General features: G+C 46.1%; 1 protein-coding gene across 4 annotated transcripts in view; it reads left to right on the plus strand.

Moving 5' to 3' along the window:
* LOC101935126 (glypican-5-like) overlaps nt 1-12,097 on the plus strand; it is a 623,976-nt gene that overhangs the window by 568,973 nt on the left and 42,906 nt on the right. The window lies entirely within an intron of this gene.

Genomic DNA, 12,097 nt, shown 5'->3' on the forward strand with positions numbered 1-12,097 from the left:
TCATGGAGTAGAGTGAGCGGGGAGAGTGGCGGCACCCAGAGAAGGGTGGGGCAGGGGGCAGGGCAAGGGTGTTCAGTTTTCTGCAATCAGAAAGTTGGCAACCCTATGCAGGAACACCCCCTGGCTTGATGTGGTTTCCATCATATACAAGGTCTACAGTTTGGTTCAATGGCTCTCAGCACCCCCCACTATACAAATTGTTCCAGCTCCCCTGTTCCCGTCCTGCCCCTCATGCTAGGGAGGAGCTCCCCATAAACATCTACAAAGCTACTTCATTCTCCTTCAGTGTAGTTTACTGGGTGGTGTTTTCTCAGCCAAAACCTTACAAGATCACATTGTTGGCTCATGTTCAATTTGTGATCCACTATAACCCCCAGATCCTTTCCAGCAGAACTATCACCCAGGCAGTTATTCCCCATTTTGTAGTTATGCATTTGATTTTATCTTCCAAAGTGCAGTACTTCGCACTTGTCTTTATTGAATTCCATCTTGTTGATTTTTAGATCAATTCTACGATGCATCGAGGTTTCTAAGCCTGTCTGCCAAAGTGCTTGCAACCCCTCCCAGCTTGGTGTCATCTGCAAATTTTATAAGCATACTGTCCATTCCATTATCCAAGTCATTAATGAAAATATTGAATAGTACTGAACCCAGGACAGACCTCTGCAGGACCCCACTAGATACATCTTCCCTGTTGGGCAGCAAATCACTGATAACTACTTTGAATATTTTTCAGAGTAGCAGCCGTGTTAGTCTGTATCCGCAAAAAGAAGAACAGGAGTACTTGTGGCACCTTAGAGACTAACAAATTTATTAGAGCATAAGCTTTCGTGGACTACAGCCCATTTGCATCCGAAGAAGTGGGCTGTAGTCCACGAAAGCTTATGCTCTAATAAATTTGTTAGTCTCTAAGGTGCCACAAGTACTACTGTTCTTCTTTTTACTTTGAATATGGTTTTGTAATTCAAGCAAGAAATCCACAATTGCTTTCCACCTTCACTGCTGTACACATGAAAGCAGCAAGGGACCCCGTTTTTGGAGGTGCATTTTGCACTATTTTCTAATAGTTTGGATAACTTTCACTTTGCACCTGTACCTGAGAAGTGAATGAACCTTTGCAATTCTCAGTGTAGTCAGTTGGAGTTGCAGGAATTTAGCATCTGTCAAGATCAGGCCCCTTCTTTGTGAAATGTGGAATGCCCCTGAAACATCAGCAACATGTCACCCTTTTTTGTCCGTCTCTACTGACCAAGGAAGCAGGAGTTCAGAGTTCACTCAGAAACTTGACAGAATAAGCAGATGCTGGCTGACCAGACTGTTTTAGGAAATAGATAAGTTTTTAAGCCCATAATAGCGAAGATGAAGAATCCATTTGGCCTGGAAGACAGAAGAGCTATTGTTGCTTATTTATGTAACCTATATTAAAATAGAAATGTAGCCTCAGTTGAAAAAAATCTACTGAAAACACCCACTACATTTATCTTTAGTCTAAATGTATTCTTCTGCATTCAGCTGCATTGCACAGTGTGAACTAATTTTCAGTTACTGTAGAAGCCTTCAGATAAGCAAAAGTTATCTCAGATTCATAGCACCGTCCTTGTCTTGGTATTTTGGAAAGGGCTATCTTGTGTATGTCTCACTGTGGTAAAATACGAGACAGAATGACTTACTAAAGATTAATTGCATTCTTCTTGATGGCGGATTCTTCACCAAATGTGTTTTTCCCATCATTTTGTCTTTCTGAAATGACAGTATTCTGATAAACATACAGACTTTGTATAATTCATCATAAATTTAAATAAACATTGTCTCAAACTTCTAATTCCCTCTTCTTAACCCCAGTGGCATGTTCCAAAATAATAACTTCTGGCATATGGAAACACAAGAGCAAGTTTTGCTATGCTAAGCTCTAATGAAGTCCCTTTGCACATTTATATACGAACTTTTAAACAGACACAGCATATCTGAGTTTTCTAGTCTGAGGTCATATTACTGTAGGACCACAGCTCAAAGTTTACATAATCTGCTAGTTTGTTTATCAAAGTATGTGACAGTGACTAATTTTGTTTTACATGGCTGTGAGAAGTCGAGGTAGGGTGAAGTCAGCTGGAGAAGAGGGCATAGGGATGGGGATGCAGTTTATACTGGCAGTTAGGAGGTGAAGAGGGGAGATGGAGTAGCCTGGGAAAGGTGCAGCTCGAAAGCTTGGGGAAGGGGAAAGACCAAATGGGGGAGACAGTCTGAAAGCAGGCTTGTGTGTGTGCGAGCGCGCATGTGCACATGCTACTACACAGTAGCATGAGCCTGGGAAGAGAGCTGGATGCTGTGGGAAAGGAAGAGGAGCAGAGAGAGAGAACCATGGGAAAGCACAGGGAGGCTGCACTGGAGAGAGAGGAGGAGACCCAGAAGACAAAAAGGGGAAGAGCAAAAAAAGACGATCAACCAAGTGAGGAGTCCGTCCACTGACTTCAGTGGTCTTGGATCAGGCCCAAAATAAATAAAAGTTGAGCAACATAAAGCTGCCCATGGCTCCTTTTCTTCTCCAAATGAAAAAAAAAATAGACTAACATTTGGAACAAATAAATCTAAATGCCTTTTATTTTTGCCTAACAGTCACTTTGCATAGTAAAAAAGTGTATTCTTATATGTGCAAACAGTTGAGATTGAAGGTTGTTAATACTGCCAGTATCCTGCCCTTCTTGGAGACTTAACTTTTTGTGTGTGTCTATAGACATGATTGCAAATGCTTTCCACTTCTTTTTCTGTCATTTTTCCAATTGAAGCACCTCTGTTTTAAAGGTCCATCCTGGCTATGCTGCAGGGTGTCCTATTCAAAATCTAGCAGTGACACCAGAGCCGATGTCTGCCAGTGTTTTCTCATCATTAACAAAACCAAAGTAAACTTTTCTCTGAATTTACTATTTACTCAGATTTAATCAAACCTCATGTGCCTACAAAAAGTGTGTTGCCAATGGCTACCTGCAGATAAATAACTGGGATAAACCATGAGGAGTTTTCAACTGGCTTGGTAGCAGTTGTTCTCTCTCAAATATGGCCCCGAGTCACCAAATCATCCCTATTTAGCAAAGCACTTACGCATGTCCATTGGCATTACAGTAGAACCTCAGAATTATGGACACCTCGGGAATGTTCGTAACTCTAAACAAGACATTATGGGATGCTGCTTGGAGCAAGGACTCACAGCTGTGCCTGCAAACTTCAACTTCTTCACCTCCTGTAAGTGGCTGCCTGGTTAGTAGGGGTGGTGATAGGCAGCTGTTTTAGCCCCCGGGCTGCAAGGGTGATGAGTGAGGCACCCTGGGGTTGTGGCCCTTTAAAACTGAGCTGCTTCTCCAGAGCTCAGCGTGCAGGCAGGAGCTTGGGCTCTAACTCCAGCATCAAATACTCCAGGCCAGATTCCAGCAGGAACTCAGGAAGTTTCTTTCCTGGATGGGAATGCGCATGCAAGTTTGTCCCTCTCCCGGCCAAGGGGAAGGGTGTGAGGACTGTGCCCGTGGCTTACAGGAAATCAGTGCAGACCCCAGTGCTGTTCCTGCTCTCCCTGCTTGGGGGCTCACAGCCGTGCCTGTGAAACTAATTCAGCGTCTTCATCTCCTACCTGTAAGTGACTGCCCCCCTGTGTGGCGAGTAGGGGGTGGGGACACGCAACCCAGATGTGCCTACCTTTAAGATACAATACAGGCACAGGACAGTATTTGCTGGTGGTGGTAATTTTTTGTCTCCGCTGCTGCCTGACTGGTTACTTCTAGTTCCACATGGTGTCTAGTTGACTGGTCAGTCTGTAACTCTGGTGTTCGTATCTTTGAGGTTCTACTGTAATAGGATTTAAGTGTGGGCTTGACACGAGGTTGTTTGGTGCAGTTTGGGTTTTTAATTAATCACTCTTTCTTCAGAGATACAGGCCAGATAAAACTGAACTGTCAGACAACCTCAGTGGAGAAATGGTACCCACAATATTTATATATATTTGTCAGACTTTGCTTTAGTTTATTGTAGGTTTGACTGCTTGCTTATTTGTTTATTTATTTATTTTCATTACAGCAATGAAAGTGTGACAAATTTATTTTAGAACTGTTTTCTATTGCCTTAGCTTATTTATGCATGTTTATCACTGCTTTGAGGTCTGTAAAAGTAATTATTCCATAGATAAGACTCTTTTAAGCTAGCTGGTCTACTTATTTGTACTAAATAGGCTGCCGCAATAATTTCCTGCATAATGTGAGGTTAGGTACATCAAAAAAAGCTCTAAGGTACCACAGAATTTCCATGTTCCCTTGAAGTTCCTTAAGTTGCTAGAAACTGTGATTTTTTTTTATCTCGCAAGTTAGATACAGAGCTGAAAGACCACAGCATAAATTTCCTCATTCCTTAAAGTACTATACCCATGGCATTAGCCTTGAATAAGAAAAATAAGGGAGTCAGTCATTCTCCCACTTTCTCCAGCCCAGGAGTTGAGATAATGAATCCTTTAATTGACTGATAACATAAAAACTTGTGAGCAGTGCAGGGGTGTTTCAATAAGAGACTTGTCTCATCAATAGTATTCAAAAAGCATCTCACTATCTTTTCCTGTTTTTCTTGAAGGACAGAGGGTAACATTTCTCAGGTGCATTTGTAATTTCTCTTTTCCATGGATGTGGGATCTAGCTATCTGTTTAGGTACTTTTATGGCCTCACAGTCATAAATAGATGATGGCAAAACCCCTGTGAAGGAGGGAAGTACTATCCCCATTTTATTGATGGAGAACTGAGGCTTGGGGTAGATTAAACATGTCCAAGGTCACACAGGAAGCCTATGGCTGAGCTGGGAGTTGAATCCAGGTCTCTTGAATCCCTGTGCACTAGAGCATTCTTCCTATCCTACCTGGAAATTCCTGAGCACAGTGAAACCAGTGTACTTCCATTAAATGGGAAGAGGTAAGGTGTGAAGAGATCACAGAGGAGATCTCTGTGCCCCCGTGTGCTGCAGAGGCCTCCACAGTTGGCCTCTGATGGAAGGGCGATGGGACTGAGCGGAGGGCATTGACGCAACCACTGGATTGACAGCTACATGGATTTTCTGGCCTAACTCCACACAGAGTGGGTGTGTACTGAGTCTGGGTTACTATTGCAGTCCTAAATCTCTAGTAGCATCAACAGAGGGAATGCCCAGATGCCCTGTACCTTCCCCATGTGTTCAAGGGAGGATTTCAAACACTTAGTCATCTGCATGGTTTCCCCACACACAGCCCATGTAGTCTAGCTTTATAAGAAGGGCTCAGGATTTGGCCTTGAATTTCCAGTGATATTCCTTCAACTGCAGCTAAACAGTACTATCTGTAATGCCTCCAATTGCATCTCGGCAAGAACCTGTGAGTGCAGCCATACAAGAATTATCAAAATAACTGTCACTCTGTGATGAGCTGCTAACGGGAATTTAAGGTGCAAGAATCTATCTTTTCAGTGGGATTTTTAGATAAGTGTAACTTTTATGATGAAGATAGTGCTAATTTCATGCAGATTCAGATAAGCCAGGTATAAATGATCTTTGTAACCCATGACTTAGCTGGTAGCCTGTCACTATGTGGAACAATTTCATATTACAGCGACTTATAAATTGAAATTTGTTCCTTCACTTCACTATTTCTATGCAGGCCATTTTAGAAATACACAGAATCTGTTATGGTGGGCCTGTTCTGCATGCTTGGGACATGAATGCCCCTTTGGTGTGCACACAATTAAATTTATTTATGGCCAAATTCTGACATCCTTAACATGCTGAACATTGCTTTCTTCCATGAATCGGGCTGCGGGTTTGTGATGGTGGTGAAAATGTCATTTTTCTGTCTGCCCATGACAGAGGGAGCACTGAGGCCTCGCAGCAGCACCCTCCACCCTGGCACCACAAGCCTAATCCCAGCCCAGTGAGGAGGGAAGGTTGAGGGAGAGGCTGGGAAGAGAGCCCACCCAGCTCTCACCCCACAGCGGTGACTCCTGTCCTGCAGGGATGGGCCTCTCATGTTGCAACCTGGCGCATGGAGATGCAGTGCCACTCAATTTTGGCCTGGCTACGCCCTCCATGGCAGAGGGGTAGCCAGGCCAAACCTGAGTGGTGCTGCAATGGAGGCAGAGAAGGACCCTGGCCTATGATTCTAAAGAGGTATCATTGATTTTGTTTGTCAACGCATTTTTTAAAATCAAAAATCACGAAGCAGAAAAAAGGCACAGGTTTAGGGGGAAATGGTGTGTAAAGCCCTGGGTAAGGCAACACACCATCTCCTCCTAAATCTGTGACTTTTGCTAAATTGACCGTGCCTGCTCTGTGATTTTTGATGAAAAATCCCATGATAAATCCACATCCCTATATGTGAATAATAACACTAACTTTAATGGAATTATTTCTGGAGTAAGATATTGTTTAATGTGAGTGAGCATTTGAAATTCTGGCCCTCAGAGATTTTTAAAGTCCTTTTTTAAATATGTATTTTGCATTATTTCTTTGTTAGCATATTTGCTGTCAAATCAATGAGAGATACCAACAAACTATTTAGAAAAAAAATGCAGGCGCTATGATTTAATAAGGAGGTAGTGCATAGACATCTGTGTAAATCCAGGAGTTATCAGACCTTTTTGTTTTGATAGCCTCATTCCCCTTAACCAGAAAGAAAAATGCTTTTAAAGAGACACTTAAAAAGGGATGGGATTTTCATAAGTGTCTACGGTAATTAGGTATCCAACTCCTGCAGAAAGTGAATGAGAGTTGGGCATCTAACTCCCTTAGGCTTGTTCTAAAATTTCACCCAATAATTTGGAATCGTTTTGCTTTTATTTTCCTCATCATGTACATCCTCTAAGGTAAAGTAAACCAACAGAGAGGATCTGTGTCTCTCCCAGAGCCAGGCAGCCACAGTTAGGATCAGCACAGACCCTTGAGCTGCATCCCTCTTGGTTTCAAGGAAGGATCCATGTGGATCATTTGCTATGAGGGGCCTCTAGCTTTTTGAAGCTCTTTTCCCCAGCTTTGGTCTGAAGTAGCTCAAACTACACAGCAAGGCCTGTCTATTAACTCAGGATCCAGGGGTGGGAGGAGGTGTGGTTGTTGGCGGGGGGGGCAGTTCCATTAGTGGGTCGCTGTGTTCTGGTTTTGGAGGCTGAGTGTTATAGGGCACTGCTAGTAGGTTTACTGCTCTGATAGGGCTTTGCCATGAGCCCAGTGACAAGAAGTGTGTAGTTAGGGTTACCATACGTCCGGTTTTTCCCGGACATGTCCAGCTTTTCGGCAATCAAACCCCCGTCCGGGGAGAATTGCCAAAAAGCTGAACATGTCTGGGAAAATGCCGGCCGGGCACTTCCCCTCCCACGGCTGCTCTGCTCCTCCCCTGACTCTTCAGCTCTGTTTAAGAGCCGAGCTGCCCGAGCGCTATGGGCTTCAGGCAGCCCCCTTGCCTCCAGACCCCAGCCGCCGGCCGGGCACTTCCCCTCCCGGGCTCCGGCGGTGCAGGGTCCGGACGCATGGGGGCTGCCCGAAGCCGGTAGCGCTCGGGCAGCTCGGCTCTTAAACAGAGCCGAAGAGTCAGAGGAGGAGCAGAGCCTCCGACCGTGACGGCTCTGCTCCTCCCCTGACTCTTTGGCTCTGGTTAAGAGCCAAGCCCTACGGGCTTTGGGCAGCCCCCATGCCTCCGGACCCTGCGCCACCGGAGCCCGGGAGGGGAAGTGCCCGGCCGGGGGCGCAAGGTCTGGAGGCATAGGGGCTGCCCGAAGCCCAAGCGCTACCGGCTTCATGGTTTGCCGGGCAGCCTCCAGACCCTGCGCCCCCAGCTGGGCACTTCCCCTCCAGGGCTCCAGCTGTGCTGGGGAAGCCCAGGAGGCGCAGGGTCTGGGGGCTGCCCGGCAAACCGTGAAGCCGGTAGCGCTCGGGCAGCCTGTTTTGCGTGGCTGGGAGTGGGAGGGAGGAGGGGGCGGGGAAGGGGCAGAGTTGGGGCGGGGCCGGGGTGGGAAATGGGCGGGGCCAGGGCCCCGTGGAGGGTCCTCTTTTTTTATTTGTTAAATATGGTAACCCTAGTGTAGTTGCGTTGCTCTAGGAGCAGAGACCAGGTTGGGATGGTGGCTACCTTCCCAAGCATGCTGTTCTCATAGCTGCTGCATAAAGGTGGTAAAGCTTCCTGAAGTGAGGGTGTTAAATATAAAGCTTTCCTCTGCGGTGCTTATTGCTTCTTCTTCTTCCTGCGCTACCCCATCCCAAAGAGAGACAGAGGGTGGGTGGGAGACTGCACTTGGAGACAGTCTTCTTTAGGCAGCAGGAGCAGCTTATTGAGTGACCCCTGAATATGTGTGTCCTCAAACACGCGTGGGCAGGATATATGGCCATGTTTCTATTGAAAATCAGGGCTTCTTTAATTCCTATTCATGTCTTACATGAAACATTATTTTTCAAGCATGGATCTTGGATGCCATAAATTCAGAGATCTTTAGCAGTCAACACTTCTGCCATTCCCAGATAAGATTAGTGGAAGCAAGTGTCGAGAGGTGCTGCTACCCAAATTTCTCAGAGCGCTCGCCTGTCCTCCTCTCCACTAACAGACAAGGGACCCATAGTGCACCTTTTTGAACAAAATCAAATCATGCTAATAATAGTAATAAATAATGAATGGAGCAGGGGGCTCAGCTGCAGCTGTAGCCCTGTTATCTGTTTCATTTTCTCTATTGATGTTTATGTGGTATTGATGTTAATACCATTTCCTGTTTATGGATCAAGCATGCACTTTTTTGCTAAGCAGCAATTAGCAATGTGTATCCCATGTTCTGCTACTGCAACATAAATCATGTCCCTTTAATCTCTGGGGCATGGTGACAGTACTGTGTAGAATGCCAATGTGAATCATACCATATCAAATGAAAAGGTGCATTTGAACTGCCATGGAGGGAACAATTGGTGTCAGGTCAAAATGCTGATGAGTTCATTTCTAATGAATGCTACTCATCCTACCAAATTTGCGCTAGAGGGAAATGGCAGATCCAGGACAGAATATAATCCCTGCTATCAAGTGGTAATTATTATAGCAAATACCTGTCCATACTCATTTTGAGTAACTGTAGGGTGCAGATTAGGAAATATCACAGTGCAGAATGTGCTCTAGTCTAGGATATATTTGCACATTCACTACGCGGCAGCCTCTTTACTTGGGGTGGGGATAAAAATGAGAGGTGATATTCTATTTTCTGTTACAAAAATTGTTACATTTAAGCTAGGCCAGCTAATGAGCCCATCACAATTAATCAACATACCTGGTCAAGGCAGATAAGAAGTTAGCCATGGCACTTCAAAATATTTGCTTTTCCTGGGGGAGGGGAGTAGTTCAGTCAATTGGTGTTTTTAATAGATCAAAGCCAAACTTAGGCCTGGGTATTCCTACATGCCCGAGGACCAATGTTGGAGTATCACTAGCAGCTGTAGTCAGTGGCCCCTTCATGCAGGGCCGGCTCCAGCGTTTTGGCCGCCCCAAGCAGCCAAAAAAAAAAAAAAAAAGCCACGATCACGATCTGCGGCAGCAATTCGGCGGGAGGTCCTTCACTCCGAGCCGGAGTGAGGGACTGTCCGCCGAATTGCCGCCGAATAGCTGGATGTGCCACCCCTCTCCAGAGTGGCCGCCCCAAGCACCTGCTTGACAAGCTGGTGCCTGGAGCCGGCCCTGCCTTCATGTGCTGTTTTCCCCTGTTCTCTCCTCCGTGTTTCTCCACTCTGGTGTTTCAAGTCATTTGTAAGGAGAGGTAGAGGGAGGAAAGCCCTTGTCGGGTGGTTTTGGAGGATTATTCCACCCCACAGTAGCTATTGCATTTCAAGGTCAAAAAATATTCCCCTCAACATTATTTTTATGTAGTTATATTGCAGTAATGAATAGAGACCCCAATCAGGGATCCGGGCCCCATTGGTCTAGGCACTCTGTCCATGGGAATGAAAAGCCAATCTCTGCCCCAAAGAACTTACAATTGAAATGCAATAGCTTGACTAGAGAAGTAACATGGTCTGGTGGATAGGGCACTAGACTAAGAGCAGAGAGACGAGGGTGCTGTTCCCAGCTGCGCTGCTGACCTGCTGTGACACCTTGGGCAAACCACTTTGCCTCAGTTTCCCTCCAGACCATTTATCTGTCTTGTCCATTGAGATGGTAGATCGGTGTGACCATAATACAACTAATAGTAAGTAAATAGGATCTTGATAAATCAGCAATATCCAAAGAGAGTGAGGAAGCAGGGAAATCTTCTTTCCCACTGAGCCCCTTCCTGGGTTCAAACACTGCACCCTCTGTTCTTCCCTTCTCTTGAGTTTGCCTCTTTGTCCCCAAAAGGGAAAAGGATTCTTTCCCCCTCCTGCCAGCTGGGAGGACACGAGGAAGAGGTTGCCGGAGAAGTTCACTTCAGCTTTGATCTCTCAGTGGTTGTTGGACGGGAAAAAATGCTGGCCTGTTTGTAGCAGCACAAGCAGCCCTTGCATTCCCTGCGTCCAGTCAGAGACAGCACAGCTCACTTCACGAAAGCACGGGGTGGTGTTGCTGTGATAGTACAGGTCATTAACCATGGCTAACCCTGGAGCATAGCCTGGAGGAATGGAGAGAGACACTTCCCCACTGTTCTGCAGACAATGGTTTGGAGACACTGGCTGCAGACCTGGCTCTACTGAAATCAATGGCAAAACTCTCCTTGACTTCAATGGAACCAGGATTTTCACCCATTCTCCAGGACCTCCAGCCAGTGTAGCAGCTTGGGGCTGAGTGCTGCATGTTCACTGCCCCTTAGCTTGGCTAGCCGGGTGTTCAGGAAGGTGGGGCCAGAGCTCCAGCCTTTCCCTCCCCCCATCTCCCTGGGACTCAAGCTCCAGCAGGGATGCTAGTCTTGAGCACTCATTTACTCTGCAGAACACAAACTACCACTGAGACTGGGCTCTGCACAGCTATGCTCCTCACACACACCCTCTTCATCTCCCAGCCCACACAGGGGTCAGCCACCATCGGGCCCTAAATCTTCCCCATTAATATTGCAGTCACAGATTTTCGGGGCAGGATATTAATAATCTTACACCTGCTAATAGTAAGAAGCCCAGTTACCAAAGAAGCCAGACCAAAAGAGACCGCAATAACGCAGCACTTTGCCTATATGATTTACATTAGAACAGGTTCATAATGATTGTCAATGATTATTGTTACAAGAGGTAATATAAGCAAATAAACCTCAAATTACTGCTCTGCATGCCTGGGCACATTCCTAATGCTGTACTGATGTATGTACAAATGAATTCCCTTCACTTCCACTAGCCAATTAGAGCCAGAAAGTGGCTGTGGCACTGAGGGGAAATGACAATCCCTTCTATAGTATTTGTCTATGGAGGAGCCCATTCCTTTCACTTTTACAGAAAGTAGTTATTGATGCGAGGTTCTCCCTCCCTAAATCTTAACCACCTTTCCCCTGTTAAAACAGGTAGTGCTTATTTTTTCTGCATAAATCAAGATTAGCCCACAAGTTCTCTCTTGTTTTGGATGCAAGACAATCACAAAAGTATCAAATGGAAGCATTTCATTAAGACCCACCTCACAATTATATCTGCCTGCTCTGTTCGTGTCATGCTCTAATGTCCCTGTGTCCCATACAAACACACACTGAATTTTGTTATCAAGATTCCATCTGTAGCGGGGCAGCTGCCCCACTCCTGATGAATTTAGGCTGCAGCAGGCCAGTGGGCCTGCATAGACAGGGAGCCAATTGGAGAAGGGCTTATTGGGAGCCAATCAGGGCCCAGATTGGAGGCAGCCAATCAGGGCTAGGCTCAGCCCTATAAAAAGGCTGCTCTGAGAGAAGAGAGTCAGTCTGTCTCAGACCTTCAGGGAGGAAGGTCTGTCTCCTGAGTAGGAGACCAGCACCCAGGACAGCACAGTGCTGAGCAGGCTCAGGGAACCAGAGTGGAGCTTCAGTCTGATACCTGCCAGACTGCTGGCCCTGAGTAGAAGGGCCTAGAGGGTGCAATGGGGTCAGAGGGGAAGTGACCCAGGGAAGGCTGAAGGCAAAGGGAGAGAAGGAGGGCCGAGAGGCTGACGTTAGAGGGTCC

This window comes from Chrysemys picta, chromosome 9 (genome assembly GCF_011386835.1).
Source record: "Chrysemys picta bellii isolate R12L10 chromosome 9, ASM1138683v2, whole genome shotgun sequence".
Taxonomy (NCBI): Eukaryota; Metazoa; Chordata; order Testudines; family Emydidae; genus Chrysemys; species Chrysemys picta.